At 50.5% G+C, this 18926-nt stretch overlaps 1 long non-coding RNA gene across 1 annotated transcript; it reads left to right on the forward strand.

Moving 5' to 3' along the window:
• The first annotated feature begins 269 nt into the window (after positions 1-269).
• Positions 270-17579, forward strand: LOC121824319 (uncharacterized). Its single transcript, XR_013046480.1, has 2 exons — positions 270-5486; positions 15006-17579. It is a non-coding gene; the product is annotated as an uncharacterized LOC121824319 (long non-coding RNA).
• Positions 17580-18926: the final 1347 nt, after the last annotated feature.

Below are 18926 nucleotides of genomic sequence, written 5' to 3' on the forward strand. Positions count from 1 at the left end.
ATGATCAAAGTCTTGAAAAACAAAAGCAAAACAAATCATTTTCAGCCTGAAGTTCAAAGCCAGCTTGGGCATATAAGACCTGGTTTCAAAATGAAGTTTACATTCTTTTGTTTTATTATTATTTTTTTTCAAGATAAGGTTTTTCTATGTAGTTCTGGCTGTCCTGGAACTCACTTTGTAGACCAGGCTGGCCTCGAACTCAGAGATCCGAGTGCATTAGAGATTGAAGGCATATGTCACCATTATCTCACTCAAAGTTTACATTCTTTTTTTTTTTTTTTTTTTTTGTTTTTTGAGACAGGGTTTCTCTGTGTAGCTTTGCGCCTTTCCTGGAGCTCACTTGGTAGCCCAGGCTGGCCTCGAACTCACAGAGATCCGCCTGGCTCTGCCTCCCGAGTGCTGGGATTAAAGGCGTGCGCCACCAACGCCCGGCCCAAAGTTTACATTCTTGTCAGAAAGTGTGAAGTTGGGAACTGGGGCCTCTTACATTAAAAGAGTTTTCACAGTCTGTCTAGTTTGGAAAGACACAAAGTCTTCTTGGATAACTGAGTAGTGAACTTTTTGGTATGGCTCATAATGGCTAAAGTTAGCACAAGGATTTATGTGATAAAGCCCTGTGTTTCAATTATCTTCAAGATATCTATCTATCTATCTATCTATCTATCTATCTATCTATCTATCTATCTATCTATCCATCTATCTATCATCCATTCATCCATCCGTTTTAGTCAGGGTCTCTATGTATCTCTGGATAGCTTAGAATTTGCTGTGTAGACCAAGATTGCTTCCTTCTCACAGAGATCCACCTGCCTCTGCCTCCCAAGTGCTAGGTTCAAAGGCATGTGCTACCACATCCAGCACTGATTACAGTATTTTAATAAAAACTTTACACAAGGCCAGAAGAAATTTAGAGAGGTGCATATGCTAACTCAAGTTCACATGGCTAGTGAGAGACTCCCACCTACTCCATCAGGGTTTCTTCTAGCAACTGAGTGGTGTGTGCTCCATCCTCCTGGGGTGTTCAATGTGATGTGAGACGGGGGCTGAGGTAGAAGGAAAGGTGTCTCTTAAGTAACATTTGGGGGCTGGTGGGATGGCTCAGCAGTTAGAGCACTGAGTACCCAGGTTTGGTTCCTAATGTCCACATAGTGGCTCACAACCATCTGTAACACTAGTTCTAGGGGATCCAATGCTCTCTTCTGGCTTTTGTGGACACTAGGCATGCCAGTGGCACATAGACATACATGCAGGCAAAACATGTATACACATTAAAAGAAAGTGACATTTGACCAAGAGTTGAACATAGGCGAGCAAGGCAGGTACCTTCTCTGGACACTCTCATCTCCATGTGTCTTGTCTTTTTGTTGTTGTTTGAATCTTAGATGGTCTTTTAATAAAAACCCACAGCCAGATATCAGGATGAAAGTCGAAAGATCAGAGAAGCAGAGCAGCCAACCACTAGTTCTTACCTCTATGAAATCCTCAGCCTAAAGAGAGTGAGTTCCTCACGCCTTATATACCTTTCTCTGCCCTGCCACATTACTTCCTGGGATTAAAGGCATGTGTGCTTCCCAAGCAAAGGCATGAGATCTCAAGTGATAGGATTAAAGGTATGTGCCACCACTGCCTGACCTCTGTCTAATCTAGTGGCTGGCTCTGTCCTCTGATCCTCAGGCAAGTGTATTAGGGTACACAATATATCACCACATTTTGACGTTTGTATTATGTAGTGGTTTGAAAGAAAATGTCCCCTAAAGGGAGTGGCACTATTAGGAGGTGTGGCCTTGTTAGTGTAGGTGTGGTCTTGTTGGAGGAAGTGTGTCACTGTGGAAGTGGGCTTTGAGGTCTCATATTTATACGCTCAAGCTGTGCCCAGTGAGTCAGACCACTTCCTGTTTCCTGTGAGTTAAGATGTAAGAACTCTCAGCTCCTTCTCTAGCACCACATTTGCCTTGCTTCCCAACTAAACCTTTGAAACTGTAAGCAAGCCACCACAATGAAATGAGTTGCTGTGGTCATGGTGCCTCTTCATAGCAATAGAAGCCCTAACTAGGACATGTTACCTGAGTACTTAACTCGATTCACATGTTTCTGGCAGCACAGGGAGCCTTTGGCACAGAGCGGGTGCTTAATAAGGATTTGCCAACTAAGTAAAGGCATGAAAGGACTGGAGGCAGCAGGTAAGGATTCACTCTTCCTGAATCACTAAGAGCTTCCCCCTGCATCAGGATCCTTCATGGTTAATGATGGGCAGAGCTGATTCTTGTTTCAGAGAACTCCCATGTAGATGGAAGTGACTGTAAGAGCCTGCCAGGCCCTCCTACATGTCCCCACAAGTCATATCTGAGAGCAAGAGGCCCCATCCTGTGCTGTACTGTCCTGTTCTGATAAAACATCTGTCTAGATAAGAGACGTGCATGTTCTAATGAGAACCTACAGTGCCTTAAGGAGGGATATAACAGTTACTGAGTGCTGACTGTACCAGGCAACATGCTAGGTGCTTTCCACGAATACTTTTTTTTTTTTTTAAAAAGACAGTTGTATAAAATGGGCAAGTTTCCCATTAATGTTAGGGGGAGGAGACTCGGGGCATTTGGGTAGATGGCTCACTGAGCAGGCAGCAGAGGCAGGATTAGATGGCAGATTTGTTTGTTTGTCTTTTGTTTTGGTTTTTTGAGACAGGGTTTCTTTGTGTAGTTCTGGCTGTCCTGGAACTCACTCTGTAGACCAGGCTGACCTTGAACTCATAGAGATCCACCTGCCTCTGCTTCCAAAGTACTGGGATTAAAGGTGTGCACCACTATATCCAGCTCAGATAGCAGTTTTATGGACTTTAAAGGTGGAGGAGGCCGTCCCTGGGTGGCGTGGTTCTCTCTCTTCTGTCTCTCCTTCTCTCCCTCTCACGCAGACGCTTTACTGTGAGTGTCAGCAGAAGTTCCAGTGTTGTCCTGTGGGCTGGGCTCAGGGACTGCAATTCAAAGGGAGGGGACTCTGGGTTTGTGTGGGAGTGTCCCATTGGTGTCATGTATGTGTGGTGAGTGGAAAAAGACATTCTGCACTCTTTTAGTGGCTAAGTCAACTCCTGAGATCTAGGCTGGCCTTGAACTTGTAATCTTCTTGCCTCACAGACTTCAGAGTGCAGAGATGACAGAAGTGGATTCTTGCTTTGAAATTTTTATTTCAAATTTTAACTAGTGCGTATTACTTGCCTAATTATGGTTTTTTTGTTCTTTTGTTTTTGTTTTTGGTTTTTTCGAGACAGGGTTTCTCTGTGTAGCTTTGGTACCTGTCCTGGATCTTGTTCTGTAGCCCAGGCTGGCCTCGAACTCACAGAGATCGGCCTGGCTCTGCCTCTCGAGTGCTGGGATTAAAGGCGTGCGCTACCACCGCCCAGCCTAATTACGGTTTTTGTTCTGACATTTCCACACATCCACATGAGCATGCATTGGTCCTATCCATCCCCATTGCCCTTTCTCACCACCCTCCTCCCTCTTGCCCCCTCCTACCTCACATCCAGGGTTTGAGAAACCAGAACTTGTTTTTTGGACTTAGCAGAATGCTGACAGACTTCTGAGGCTCCATGTCAGAGAGTGGGTGATACACTTTCCAGCTCTAAAGTTGCCGGTACCTACAGGAGTGATCTGATCCCTCAAAGCTGCCATGTTATGAGGAAGCCCAGGCTCCCCACATGGACTTACCACAGAGGTAGACCCGGGAGCATCCATTTCTCAAACTCTCTGTGTTAAGGTGTGTCATGTATCCTGTCATTCAGGGTTGTGAGGGGAATGGCTTGGCCTAAGGAAAGGTGACCATGTATCACCCAAACGAGAACGTGTTGAGGAGATGTCAGTGGTGGGATGTGGTGTGTAGAGTGCTCTTTTCTGAGCAGCAGAGCAGCTGGGACTACTTGTAAGAGACCCCGATGTCCTGCCTGTTAACTGTGGAGGAGGAGGAGGCGGTGGGGAGGGTTGTTGGACCGTCACCTGAGAGTCCAGCTGCTCCTCCCATACCTGGACACTGGGTGATTCTGTCCTAACTGCAGGTGGCTCCACGGACTCAGGTGGTGCTAGATTGTATAGACTGGAAGGTTGATAAAGGAGTGGGGTGGGCACCATCTATGCAGCTGGAGGGTCATCGTCATCCCTGGTGGTGTGGCCACTTTGGGGTTGCGCATACTTCTGTAAGCGGTTACTATTTCCATGCTCTGTAAGAAAGCCCAATAAACTCAATGGTTCCTCGGGGTGGACTTTGGTGGATTGATACTTTGTTATTGAGGCATTGGAAGGAGGGGGTAGATATTTGCCTCTGTCTCTCCATGGAGGACATTCTCCCAGCACAGCACGTGGTCACCCTAGGCTCTGTTATCTGTTGTGTGTGAACCTGAACTGCCCTTCACAGGCTCCTGTCTTGGATGCTAGTCAACTGTTTTGGGAGGCTGTGGACCCTTTAGGAAGTGGAATCGGACTGAGGGTGTTGGTCACAGAGGGTGGACCTTTGAAGGTCGGATCCTCCCCTCTCTCTGGCTGGCTCACACTGCCTCCTGGTCTGCCGTCATGTGACTAGCCACTGCCTCACACTCCTGCCTCCATGTGAGGATGGGGCTGTTCCACCACACCTCCTAAACTGTGACCCCAAATAAATCCTCCTTTTTATTGTTTCTGTTAGGATTTTGGTCACAGAATGGAGACGTTTACACTGTGCAGCAAACCATCCCCAAATCTAGTCACTAAAACAGCAGCAAGCCTGTCCAGGCCTGTCAGTTCCTGTGGCTTAGGGCCTGGGGGAAGCTGCTCTAGGCTCTGGCCTGGGGCCTCTGGTGCGCCTGGGTTCGATTGGATGGAGTTGGGATAGCCGGCAGATAATGGATACTTCTCTCTCCACTTAGTCTTGAGTCTGCCTGTGTGTGTTGACTCCATGTGGGGAGTTGGGGCTTCTTCAACATGGCGGCCTGGGTGGTTAGACCACTCACTCATGTGGGCATTGGTGATGTCAGAGCCAGAAGCCACATCACCTTCTCTCCGCCACGTAGCCTCTGTAGTTTCCCAGCTTCTTGAGTTCACGAGTGAGTCAAAAGCTTTTCCAGAGTCAACGGAAAGGAATGAAGTGTAATGCTTAGTGTTAACTGTCAATGCGACAGAATCTCCAGTCACCGGAGATGAGCTCTGACACTCCTGTGGGTTATCTGGATTCTACTAATTGCTGTGGAAAGGCCCATCTTAATTGTGAGTGGCACTGTCCCTGGGCTGAGTGTCCTGGACTGTAGAAGGCAGAGAAAGAGCACTGAGCATCAACACAGGCGTGTTGTTCACTGCTCTCTTCGGACCTTAGGCGCGCTGTGCCCAGCTGTTCCAAGCTCCCGAGGCCTTGACTTCCCCTGCGTGATGGACTGTAACCCGGGCCTGTGAGCTGAAGTTAGTCCTTTCTCCCTGGAGTTGCTTTCGCCAGAGCATTTTACCGCAGGAAAAGAGACTAAGGTGTCATGCTGGGTAAGGCACACGGCTCTGGAGGGCAGGTGCAGTGGGAGGTGTTGCTTAGGGTTATATAGCTCGGCTTTTCCCAAGAATCATCAGTTTGGTTGTCTGCAAATGTGTGACTGAGTGGTTTGGGTCTACAATGGAGTCACCAACGTGTTGTGGGCAGACCCACCTCCAGTGAAGCCAGCCTGCATCGCCTCTTCACATCTGAAAACCACAGGGTCAATTTTCCCCCCCACAGGGTCATTTTTCAATGGAAAAAAAACCTGAGGTTCAGAGAGAATGTCCTTGCTCGAGACCAGCTAGGCAGGGTACAGTAGGAACAGATGTGGAACACACTAGGACTGAGGCCGTTACTCATTTGCAGCTTTAACGTCCCCAGAATCTGAAGCTAGGAGTTCTTCACAAAGCTGGGCAAGCATTTGGCTACAGCCCTGAGATGAAGTGGACAGTAGTTAGAGTCCGTGTCAAATCCCACAGATTGTGAAGGTTTATGTAGTTTGCAGAAGAAAAGACCCAAGGCTTATGGAGGTCTGCATGGGGCTCACTGAGCATTCACTTATGGTGTGGTCAGCCCACTGGAAAATGTTCACCATCCAAAGAATTTGAGCCATCTAGGGCTGACTATAAGGCTTAGTAGGTTAAGGTGATTGCTGCCAAGCCTGATACCCTGAGTTTGATCCCCCAAATCCATATGGTGGAAGGAGAGATCTGACTCCTAACAAGTTGTCCTCTGACCTCCACATGTGTATTTTGTACACACACACACACACACACACACACACACACAAATCAAATTGGGCCACAAGGACTTCAGTTAAGAAACTCTGTTCCTTCCCTCCCCCATATACTTCTGTTCTTCTGAGGCCATGTTCAGTACTCTCTCCTTCCAGATGGTGAAGACTCAGGGTTGAGGACACAGTACCCAGGCAGATGCTCCAGAGAGCTGCAGCATTTAGCCTTTCTTTGGGATGATGCATCCACGCCAGGGGAAACTTTCAGCCCACCAGCCCACCTCAGCCTCAAAGGGGGGACTGACCGCCCCAGCAAAACTGCCAAAGTAGCCGAGCCAAAAGGATCGGAGCCTTGGAGTGAGCTCCTTGCCCTCAGAAGAGAGGGAGGCTGTCGGCCGGTTGTGCCGGTGACGGGTATTGAAAGTTATTTTTTATTTCAGCTGGATGTACACTCACCCATCACAGGACCGTGCTCAGAATAGAGAGGCACCTGTTGAGCCATCCTCCCCATTTCCTGCCTTGTGGGCATCGCTCCAAGTGCTGAGCCATCCACTTCTCCGCTCTGCCCAAGATATATCAGGATTTGCAGCCCTGACGACAGGGGACAAAATAGACCCCCTTCTCTTTTAGAGCCGTTTAGCTAGTTTACAGAGAGTTCGTTTCAGCAGGGTGAGCAATCACCAGACCTCCCCGTAGCTCCTTCCTCTACTTCACAGTTTTTTTTTTCCTGTTGGAAATGGGGTTCAGGGTCCTGAGGCCAAAGACGAACTGTTGGCTTCATCTGGCTATGCTGGGTTGAGTTGGGAGGGGCCCCTCTGAGCACAGCCCTGCCCTGAGCAGCACTGTGCTGGTCTTACGTCTGTTGTGATCTGGAACCTGGTTCCCACTGTCCTGACGGGTGTGTGCAAAGTCTTTTCACTGGGGCCAGGTGACTACAAGGCGTGCTTAGGGGTCTTCTCAGGCAGTGCAGGTAGATGTGTGAAAGGTCAGACTGACTTTGGATCCAGGTTTCCGGTAGACATGTGACCTTGGGCAGATGACATAGTCCTCAGAAACCTTGTTTGTGGAACACATGAAATCACAGTTCTTCTTGCTCAGGGAGGGGGAGAGAATCACGTCAGAGGATGGTGGCTGCTCATGATGGTGCCTGGCCATCAGACTTTTTGAGTTCTGGTCAGTGGGCTGGCAGGAGCCTGGGCAGCCTTGCCTGGGGCTGGGCTCTAAAAGCAGTCATTGGCCATCTGTGGCTGGTAACTTAGTTCAAGGCCCCGAGCAGCCCAGAGTCTAGGGAGGAGGCGTGGCCGTGCTGGGATGTGACACTTGCAAGGTACTTATGCTTTATAACTTTTTGTTTGTTTATTTTGTGGTACAGGAGATTGAACCCAGGGTCTTGTACATGGGAGGCAAATTCTCTACTGCCAAGCCATGTCCCCAGCTATGGAATAGATGTTGAATTTACATTTAAATTCTTTAATTCTGAATTACAATTTTTCAGTTAAGAAACTCTGTTCTGTAAATTCTGTAATTCTGAATTACAAAATTTCAGTTAAGAAACTCTGTTCCTTCCCTCCCCCATACACTTCTGTTCTTCTGAGGCCATGTTCAGTACTCTGTCCTTCCAGATGATAAAGCCAAATTTAGGGTCTCTCTCTCTGTCTCTGTCTCTGTCTCTGTCTGTCTGTCTCTCTCTCTCTCACTTGTTTTGGAGACAGGGTCTCTCTACATAGCCCTGGATGTCTTGGAACTCACTATGTAGACCAGATGGCCTGGTCTCAGAGAGATCCGCCTGCCTCTGCCTCCTGAGTGCTGGGATTAAAGGCGTGCACCGCCATACCTGATAGGGAGTCCCTTAATATCTGGCCAGACTGCTCCGCTCTTCCTGACATCTGAAGAGGACTTGTCCCCACAGCCTGGGGCTTACGAATTTGCTGCAGTCCCCACCACCCCTGTCACTCCAGGCCCAGCCTTTCTCATATTCCCGCATGCTCTCCCTGGGGGATTAGCAGATTAACCGCACCGCTCTGCTGTGGGTGCTGGGAGAGGGATGGTAGCTCAGCCAGGGCGGTCAGGAAAAGCTCCTCAAGGGAGAAAAGGCACAGCTGCTGCTCCACAAAACCTGCAGATGCAGCTGAACACCCTCCTCTTTATGGCCCAAGGAGAGGGACCAAGGACACAAAGTCAGAGATGGCATAGATCTCGGCGTGGAGAGCGGAGGCCGATGGCTTATTTGTGGCTGCACAGCCTTCTGTGCGCAGGCGGGTGCTGGAGCAGCTGGGGCCCTGCCTCCCTGGCTCTGGGTTCCTTAGAGATCGGAAGGTCTAGGGGCCTGGACTTGAGGATTGCGCCTGTCATTCACTGCCAGTGTGACATCCGTTGGCCATTTCCTCTCTTTGAACTGGTATCTGCCTGTGCCAATAGATTCTGACGTTCTGATAGGACAAGGGCCAGATACCGAGAAAGTGGCCTGTGGACACTAGGCATTTGAGGGTCACTCTGACAGTTGGAAAAGAGCCACCGTCTCTAGCAGGCTTGGTGCCATCTGTTTAACAGAGGCCTCAAAAGGGCCCCATCCCCACATCGGCCCGACTGGTCCCTCTTAGGGCACGCACGGCCTTTGTTAGGCGTGGACCTTGGACAGCATGTTTGATCCTCCGAGCTTAGCTGTGAGTAGGGCTCTGGGGTGCCGAGGCCAAGGGCTCCCTCTTGTAGGAGACACCAAGGTCAAAAGCCGTGCTGGGAGAGACGGGAAGAAACAAGGCTCTGTGCACAAGGGAAGTGAAACCATAGCCCACTCTCTGGTCTGTGTGTTGAGATAGGATCTCACCATGTAGTTCGCACCAGCTTTGAGCTTGAATTAATCCTCCTGCCTCAGCCTCCCGGGTGTCAGGACTACAGGCATGTTCTACTTCTGTGTCACACTCCCACCAAGTCCCTCTTCAGTGGGGCGTGATGTAAGAGGTGGAGGCCGAGCACAGTGATGCTCACTTGTAATTCCAGCACTTGGAGGCAGGAGAATCAGAAGCTCAAGATAACCACATACTGAGTTCAAAGCCAGCCTGGGCTGTATGAGACTGTCTCAAAAAAGAAAAACAAACAAAACAACAAAAATCAAGAGCCAAGTGTCATGGTATTCAAGGTCTCATGGTGTCCAAATGTCAGAGACAAGTTCAAGTCTTCTTAGGTGGAGAATGAATAGCATTTTCTGTAGAGCCTGGCTAGACCTGAGCATGTGGTCAGGCTGCCCCGCGGGTGCTGTTTTGCTTCTAAACTAGGTAGAGAAATGGTCTCAATATTGCTTCGAACGCCTACAATACCTGCTTATATCCTGACGAAAACCATCTGCAGGGGTGAAGAGGTCTCTCCTACTCTGTGGTGTCAGACTGACTTTGTATTTGTTCTAATGGGACCTCGGTAGCCTTCTCCCTACCAGGTACCTACCTCAGCGCTGCCCATCAGAAGGTCCTTGTATTCTGCACTGTGGCCACACGATGGCGCTGCTGCTCAAGTCAGGAAAACAGCCAGCTCCAGGGCTGCAATTCAGTGCATCAGATACCCTGAAAAAGTGAGTCACTGGCTGTTTATGACTGCTGTGTTAACACATATAAATAATCTCAATATGAGCAATAGCATTAGCATTGATACAGGGCTTCTTGCCTTATCAGATTGCCTGCTTAGCTGCTCCCATCTGCCATGCCGCTCAAGTCTATTAGACGCGGCTCTTTTCACTGACTGCTCTTTGAGGAGGAAACTGAGGTACACAGAGGTGACAGGATAGCTCAGAGTGGAGGGCACATGGTCCTCGGCAGATGAATCGGGCTGACAGAGTGTCTCCACACTTCTGCCCATGTGTGCCTCAGGACACAGGGCAAGGACTGTTCCCACTGCTAACCCAGTTCATGGTCAAGGGCTTTGGAGGACCTCTGTGGCAGGGGTGGGAAGGTATGGGCTCCCTGCCAGGTGCTCATCCTTTCCGAGCTGCAGTGTGGCGGGTCAGTGCAGCCTCTGCCAGCCTGGAAGGCTCTTTGGGTGTGCTGGCTGGGAGCCGCAGCCTCTGGGCTGCAGCTGGGGAAAGACTGCAAAGAGGAGGTCATTCTGTTCTCCATGTGGCATTTATAGGGCATTGGTGACTCACCGGAATTTGGTCCCTGAAGGCGGCCAGTGGTGGAGTGGCTAGGAACGAATGAACGAACGAATGAATGAATGAATGAATGAATGAATGAATCATTCATTCATGCAACCAGCATTCTCTCAGGGCTTGCTCCATACTAAGCAGTAGGAATCCAGTGGTGTAAACAGAGCCCAGCGCTCTGCAGCTTCCTGGACAGGGGGCAAGTAGCTGACAGTACAGTTTGGGACAGACTTCTCCCAAGTGGGTCTAAGTGCCTGAGCAGGAGGGAAGCACACAGAGGAAGGGTGAGGCCAGTTCGCGAGCCGTCCGGTGAAGAAAGGTGCCTGAGGGTGGCAGAGAGGAGAGCGTGTGTGTGCCCAGGAAAGCACTGTCAAAGCATGTCCACCATACATCTGAAAGTCAGCAAGCAGATACTGTTCCACCGCCCCTTCGTAGATGGCCAGATGAGGCTCTGATGGTGGAAGGTGTCCAAGGCTGCAAAGCTCGCAGTGGTGGAGTTGGGACAGTGAGAGGGAGAGAGAGATGGATGGATGGATGGGTAGATTAGATAGATAGATAGATGATAGATAGATAGATAGATAGATAGATAGAATAGATGATAGATGGATGGATGGATAGATTAGATAGATAGATGATAGATAGATGATTGATAGATAGATGGATGGACGGATAGATAGACAGACAGACAGACAGACAGATAGATATTCTGGGGATGGAGCCTATTAGATGGAAAATGTTAGGCATTTCCCCATCCACCTCTTCCTTTTTCTTCTTTGGTTTATTTTTTCTGGTGTGTGTGCATGTGTGTGTGTGTGTGTGTGTGTGTGTGTGTGTGTGTGCGTGTGCGTGTGCGTGTGCGTGCGTGTGTGTGTGTGTGTGTGTCTGTCTGTCTGTCCTCTTCCCTTCCCCTCACACTAGCACCTTTCTTGTGCTTTTCTCCAGCAGTTTTATTGGGAGAAGAGCAGGAAGGTTACAGGAGAACAGTGAGTGATGAGTCCTGGACAGGCCTTGGGGAAGAGCCTGCTGGGTTTCCATCTTGACTTTTTGGAGAGTGCTATTGCAAAATTCTGATTGGAGAAAGCTTGGGAGTGAGGTGGGGTGGAGGGTAGGGGTGGGGTGTGGATGTTTGGGGATCCATATGCATGCATTTGATGGTAGGCTGGTATTGGTGGCTGATAGGGTAGAGATGTGGGAATGGACTCTGATGGGGCCTGGAGGTACTGAATGGGGATGAGATAGAGGTGAGGCCTCTGTGGAGTTCCCAGGACAGCTGGGTGTGTTGTGGGTCTAACGGGGACACCTGAAGCAGTTCTAGCTCACTGGGCTACATTCTGGTGCTCTGAGCTCAGGAACCAGGAGGGCTGCCTTAGAGCATGATGGGAGGTCTGAGCTGGTCATTTCCCTCCCCAGGCTTCCGTGTAGGTCAGGGCCATGCAGAAGCCTGTGGCTCTTCTCCTGTACCATACATGAAGGTGGGGGCTGGGGGCTGGGAGCCAGGACAGGGGAACTTGGAAGACTGAATTGTGAGCTGAAAGGGGATGCAGTCAGGGGCTGCTTTCCACAGACTTCCAGGGCTCCCCAGGCATCACACACACACACACACACACACACACACACACACACACGCATGCGCGCGCGCACACACACACGCACACACATGCACACACACACGCACGCACACACACACGCACGCACACGCACACATGTACACACACACACACACACGGTGTGAGGGGGCAACACACATACAAACACATATACATGCACGATACCACCTGTGATGTGTGGTGCCACATCCACAGTGTAACATGTTTTATTTCGCTTGATTCTCACCTCTTCTTTTTTGATAAAAATTGCTCCCCCAATGTCCTCCTATTTTTCCTGACACAGGAGGTATGGCCCGGCCCTTGTCCAGTGGTTCTCTGGTTTCCAGTGAGTCCTGGGTTTTACCCATGAGTGATACAGCCTAGGAGCCCATCTGGTGGCAGAAGAGAGGATACCAGATCTAGGCAGTCCCTGGGGTCTAGTGGCCTTGAACCAGTCCTTTGCTTCCCTTGGGTATGGAACCATAGAAGACCCATTAAGTCCTTTCTGGAAAGATCTGAGGCTGAGAAGATGATATGGGAGGGCTGTAGCCCAGTTGGTAGCAAAAAGCCATCCCCGGCAGCACATAAAACTGAGTGTGATGGCGTGTGCCTGTAGTCCCAGCACTCGGGATCTGAAGGCAGAACCGTTGGGTCCAAGCCGCCTCTGACTCTGGGTGACTCTGAGCATAGTGTTTGAACTCTCTGAGCCCTAGCTCCTCATCTATGAGAGGAGGGTAGCAGAGGCCTCCACAAGGGATGCTCATGAGGATTATAGCAGACAGGAGCTCAGAGGGTGAGACTTCGCTTCTCTGCCTCAGTTGCCTGCCTCAACACGAAGAAGCGAGGCTCAGGTTACTAGATGGTCAGGAACAGGCGACGAGGAAGAGATTGGGAAGCAGAAGGCCAAGGACAAGCAAAAGAGATGGAATTTAGTCAAAATGGTGATTTAAACCAGCAGCTCTGGCTTCTGCTGTGTGTGTGTGGGGAGGGGTGGTGGTGGTGCAAGGTCCTCCCGGGGGCTGGAGAGATGCGGGCCTGAGGCTGAGGAGACAGGTGCCATGTAGACAACCTTGTGAGGTCTCCGCATTGGCCAGGAGGTCGGCTCTTTTATCCAGCAGACCTTTGGAGAAGATTTCCTTGATGGGCACCGTGATGGCACCACAAGGCAGATGGGACAGAGCTGTGGTCCCAAGGAACCCCAGTTCCAGGCAATGAGCTGATCCCCAGGCCCCTCCCTTCTGCATCCACTGGCTCTTGGTATTGATCCACTGGGGCCGGAGCTGGCTGGAGCGGCAGGCCGAGGATGCCGCAGTGCTATTAGTACGAAGACACGCTGTCATCTGTTAGTGTCTCCCTGAGCACAGCTGGCTGGGGAGCCATCCTGCTGTTAACCCCTCTTCCCCCTCAGCTTCCCACTGAGCACACAACTTGGACGCACCCTCGCTGCCTTTCTCCAGAGGGAATGTGAGTACATTTCCCAGCCACAAGCCCTGGTTCCCAAATGTCTCAGGCAGCTTTACCTCTGTACTTGCAGTCCCCAAATTCCTTACCAGGTGTGGCCATCGAATCTGCTCCCAGACATCTGTATGTCCATCTGTTTCTCTCACAGTCCATCATGCTCTGCCTGTCCATTCACCATCCATCCACCCACCCATCCATCCATCCATCCTGCAATCCAACATTATTTGGTTAGACTCAACACAGTTCAGTTCAACTAATTCCTTTTGCCTGTATTGAATTCCTAGCATTAGTGGCTTTACCATGTGCTGTGCAGGGGCCAGTGGGCAGAGACCTCACCATCCTTCACAACTGTCTCTGACCGTCACCCCTGCTAACCCATTTGCGGGTCCCTTTAGCAGAAGTCCTTGGTTCGGAAGAGCTGTCCCGTGGAAGAGCACTGGCCGTCATGAACCCTGTAGGAGATAGCTGAGGCAGGAGAGAGGGCAGCCCGGAGAACAGGAGTTGGGCTCCAGGCAGGCAGGAGCTGTGAGCTGAGGTCAAGCAGAGGTGAGCAGAGGTGAGTGGACACGACTTGAGAGCCAAAGGCAAGCGCGGGGGCAAGGAGCCCACTCCTGGAGAAATGTGGTCTCCTGTGACCCATGAAGGCTGATGTCCTGTGAAGATGTAAGCTCCAGAGACAGTGGACTGCCTGGCTTATCATTACAGGGCCACCATTCTCTTGCTGTATGACCCGGACATGTAGCCTAACCTCTCTGAACTCCATTTAAAAAGTGGGAGCAGTATTAAGAGCTATTGTGTAACATTGCTATCAGAGCAGACACTTAAAGTGGTTCAGTCTGTGCCTGGCACAGGGTACAGTGCAGCAGTTTTGTGCTATAGTATCCCTCCTTCCCTCCTGCCCGCCCTCTCTCCCTCATTCCCTCCCTCTTTCCTTCTCCCCTGTTCATAGGGTCTCCTATAGCCCAGGCTGGCCTCCAACCCTCTACATATCTGAAGATAAACTTGAACGTCTGGGTATTGGTATCACAGATGTGTGGCACCATGTCAAGTTCATATAGTGCTGGAGACCAAGTTCAGGGCCTTGTGCATGCTGGGTAAGGTCTCTATGCTCTGAGCCATGTTCTCAGTGCCAAGCACTGAACTGGGAATGCTCTTTCACTTTTGGTGTCTCCTCTGAGCTTCCGGGCTCCTAATGCTGTGTGAGGATTGTTGAACCATAGGAAAGGAAGGCTCAGACAGGCTGTTCTGTGCAGACATCACATAGGGCCTCTCTCTCTCTCTCTCTCTCTCTCTCTCTCTCTCTCTCTCTCTCTCTCTCTCTCTCTCTCTGTATGTGTTTGTGTGTTGGATCGCAGACAGACATTTCTTCTCCATTCCCCATTCTTTCCTGCATTTTCAAAAGCCAAGAAATTGCTGCTTCTCAAGGACTTAGTTCTCTGAGATGCAAAGACTCTGAGGTGGCCATCCAGATGGCTATCTGGGGCCCTCTCTGGGCTTTCTTTGTTTTGGTTTTTGTTACCGTGAATAGTTTTCCTCGCGACAAGTTGAAACTTTTACATAAACGGTCTTGTATACATATAAAAATAAAATGGTTATTTTCTGTGTTTTCTCTCTTTCCCAGAAAGCTCAACCAAACCTCTGAGATGTCAGCTTTGGCAGGGAACGCTGCAGAAATCATGATGCTTCTCCCCCTTTCGCCTCTCGTGTTGGGAAGCATGTACCCTTTGTCATGTCGCTTCTTTCCTGCTTCTGTACGGCGTGTGTTCTCCACCTTATGATTTATGTGTCCTTTGCTGTGAGCTGTTCCACTCACAGAGGGGGGAAGTGGGCAGAGGCCGAACTGAAGATGGACGATTATAAATCACAAGGAAATGCCTTCAACGAAACTATGGGCCGCAGGGACGGGATGGGAGTGTGTCTGCCCTTCCTTCTCTCAAAGTCTGGCTCTGCCTCTGGCTTGCTGAGCTTGCATGGAAGCTCCATGGTGCTTTTCTCTGTGGTGTTGCGGGCAACGGCTCTTTTAAGTTTAGTTATATTATTTACTTATTGTGCATGAATGTGTGTGTGTGGTATGTGTGGATGGTGCATGTGCATGTGTGTGTGAGGGATGGTGTGCACCCTCATGTGCATGTATGGAGGCCGGAGGAGGATGTTGGGTGTCGCACTCTATCTCTGTCTGCCTTATTTCCCAGAGACAGGGTCTCTCACCAGACCTGGGGCTAGGCTGGCAGCTGGCAAACCCCAGTGATCCTCATCTGGACACCCCTCCCAGTGACAGGGTTTATAGGTGCATGTGAGGGCACATGTAGCCGTTCAGTTATATGTACATGTGCTTGTATGTCTGTGGGTCTGGGCATGTAAGTGTGCTTATGAAGGACGGAAGAGTGCCTGATGTCCTGGAGCTGGACTTAGAGTTGCTTGTGAGCCAGCTGCTGTGGGCACTGGGGCTGGGACTCTGGTCCTCTGTAGGAGTAGTGTTCTTAACTCTTGAGTCACTTCTCTTGTCCTTATACCCAGCCTTTTTGTGGGAGCCGAGGATTCGGGTCCTGATGCTTGCACACCGCTCACTCTTACTGCCCATGTCCTTCTCTGTCTTGAATCCTCCACGCCACCCACACCCTGCTTTGGTCTGGATTGTCTTCCTGGCCCTTCAGCTCTCAGTGGATGGCCAGCAGTGCAGAGCACACCACGGGTTTCGCCAAGCTCACTGACTGCCCTGCCTGTGGAGCTGCAGTGATGACCCTTCGAAGCCAATACTCACTCTCTTTGTATCTCACATGCAAGCCGCTCCTCCCCTCCAAAGAGGGGGTCGTTTTCTCGTCCTCATGGAACCAGTTCAGGCAGCATCAAACTCTTGATCCTCCTGCTTCGGCTTCCTGAGTGCGGGATTGCAGATGTGTGCCACCATGCTTAGATATGGAGTGGCCTGGTCTGAACTTTGACAGAGGGCTCCAGAATCCACCCTAACCACCCTGTCACTTGGCTTCCCGTAGACTCAGTTTTCATCTCTGTAAAGGGGATACTAGTGTCCACTTCCCAGAACTGTGATAGTAGGTAGTTTGACAACGCCTGGCATGTTGTAGCTTCCAGTAAATCCCAGCTCACTGGGACAAAATAGGCAGCGGGGCTGGATGTGGGATCACATGACTGCAGTCTCAGCATGTGGGAAAACAAGGCAGGTTCAAAGCCAGCCTGAGCTACATAGGAAGATCCTGTTGCATTAAAAACAAAAACAGAAGAAACCTGATATGGGCTGAGGATGTAGCGCTTGCCTAGCATGTATGAGGCTCTGGGATTGAGCCAATAAAAACAAGAAACAAGTGTAGAGCGGCTAGGGGAAGCTTCGAAGGCTGAACTGCTAGGGCACTGGGGAGCTGCTGAATGCTTTGGAGTGAGAAAGGAACTATGTTTAGTTCAGGTCCCACCCTGTCCACTCCCTCCTCATCACCACGTCCATCTGCCTGATACTGCTGTGTGTATCACACCCTCACACCCTGTATCTCAGCTCCGGGACTGTTCACAGGAGACCCCTGATGTGTGTGTGTTGGGGTGGGAGGCAGGGCGGGGGCAGGATAGCTGATCTTGGTTGTCCACTTGACTGGATTTGGAATCAACTAAGAGATCTGTTGCCAGTCCATCTGTGAAGGGTCTTCTCCAGAGGGTTATTTGAGTAGAGACATCCACCCTAAATGCAGCAGCCCAGATACAGGAGGGAAATAGCTTTGCTTTTTGTCTCCTTGTCTTTGCATTTTGCTGCGAGTTTGATTTTCTCTACCATGTCACAGCTGTCTGCTCTACATCTGTTCCCAGCTTCCTCCCACTTCTAATATGGGCTGAATGAGAAGTGGGTTTTGTTTTGTTTTCAGACAGAGTCTCACTGTATAGCTCTGGCTGGACCAGCGCTCTCTATGTAGACCAGGCTGGCCTTGAAGCCGCCAAGATCCACCTGCCCCTGCGCCTGGAGTGCTGGGATTAAAGACACGTATCATAAAAAACCCAGCCCAATGTAGACTGAAGACCAGCAGCTCTCCAGGAATTCTCCAAGCCTTCATCATCAGTTTGGGACTACTGGGGCACCCAGCCTCATGAACTGGCCTTTTACTGGCTTCTCAGCCTCTCTCCAGTGTGAAGACAGCCATTGTTGAACTACTCAGACTGCCATGGAAGCTGATCTAATAAATCCTCTTTCAATGTGTGTTACTGTATCTTTTCTGTCCTTCTGGGTAGCACAGGAGAGGGAGGCTGAGAAAGAGGAGTCACCCCCCCCCCACACACACAGAGAGAGAGAGAGAGAGAGAGAGAGAGAGAGAGAGAGAGAGAGAGAGAGAGAGAGAGAAGAAACTAAGAGACAGATTCCAGCCATCTGCCCTCAGGCTGCACATCTCTGTCCTGACAGATTCTAGGAGCGCAGCACACGTAGTCACATACCCTTGATGCATGGTGTGTGTGTGTGTGTGTGTGTGTGTGTGTGTGTGTGTGTGTGTGTGTGTGTCCTGTGATCCCGACCTCTGTGACATCGTGAGGTCTCCATGCCTGCCCCCACACATCAGTGTATAGGTGACCTGGGCCACAGAGATGAGGAGTGCAGGGAGTCACTAGTGGGGGCCAGGCACACCCTCTGTCCCGTGCCAGTCTCTCCCTCCTCTCCTTGCCGCAGTAAGTTTCTGCTCCCGTGGGAGTGAGATCAAGCCTTGCAGTCTGAACAAGCATGCTTCCACGAATGGATCAAATTCCAGAAGTGTGTGTGCATGTATGTGTGTGTAGGTGTAGGATGTACATGCACCATTGCAGGCTTGGATGCACACACATGTACACGTGCTTTAGGGGCATAGTTGTATCTCTAAGGCATATACAACTGAGCCCATAGGCAAACATGCCCCTATGGATTTTGGCAGTGATATTCAGGCAAATGTTTAACAACTGGTTCTTCATTAAAAAAACAAAACAACTCTACTCTTTGGCCTTTGTGGTGTGAACATTTCCATGGGGTCACGTTAAGCCGCCAAGGGTGTGTAGCACCTTCCTTAGCTGGGAAGGGGAAGGAGATACACGTGTTTGGACGGCAGGGGCTGTGTAAGTCTGCTGAACACCTGAGGACTGGATTTGCATCTGTGATGGCCAGTGTAGGCGGGGCCCAGTCCTGTCTGTGGCTGGCAGAGAGAAGTCTACATGCTGGCCAGGAGATGCAGAACCTCTGCAGAAGTGGGGCAGGAGGGAGGTGGCTGCGTACCAGCCAGCTTTTTACCTGTCATTTGGAAGCTGGTCCAGACTGATACTCCTTGTTAGGCTGGCCTCGACACTCTGCCTTACCAGATGGATGCGCAGAGAGATGGTGGCTGAGTGGCTGGAAGGGTACAGAAAAGGAACCAGCCTGGTGTGGGGATGAAGGAGGGGGGACGTGTACCTCAGACCTCTATCTGTGGGATACTGGGTAGGGTTGAGGGGGCAAGAAGCTGGGGCCCTAGGCTGCTTAAAGCCAGGTGCTGGACACTTGACTTTCTCTCTCTGGCCTCCAACTGGGGCCTTCATCAACAAAGACAGG

Source organism: Peromyscus maniculatus, chromosome 20 (assembly GCF_049852395.1).
Source record: "Peromyscus maniculatus bairdii isolate BWxNUB_F1_BW_parent chromosome 20, HU_Pman_BW_mat_3.1, whole genome shotgun sequence".
In the NCBI taxonomy this organism is placed as follows: Eukaryota; Metazoa; Chordata; class Mammalia; order Rodentia; family Cricetidae; genus Peromyscus; species Peromyscus maniculatus.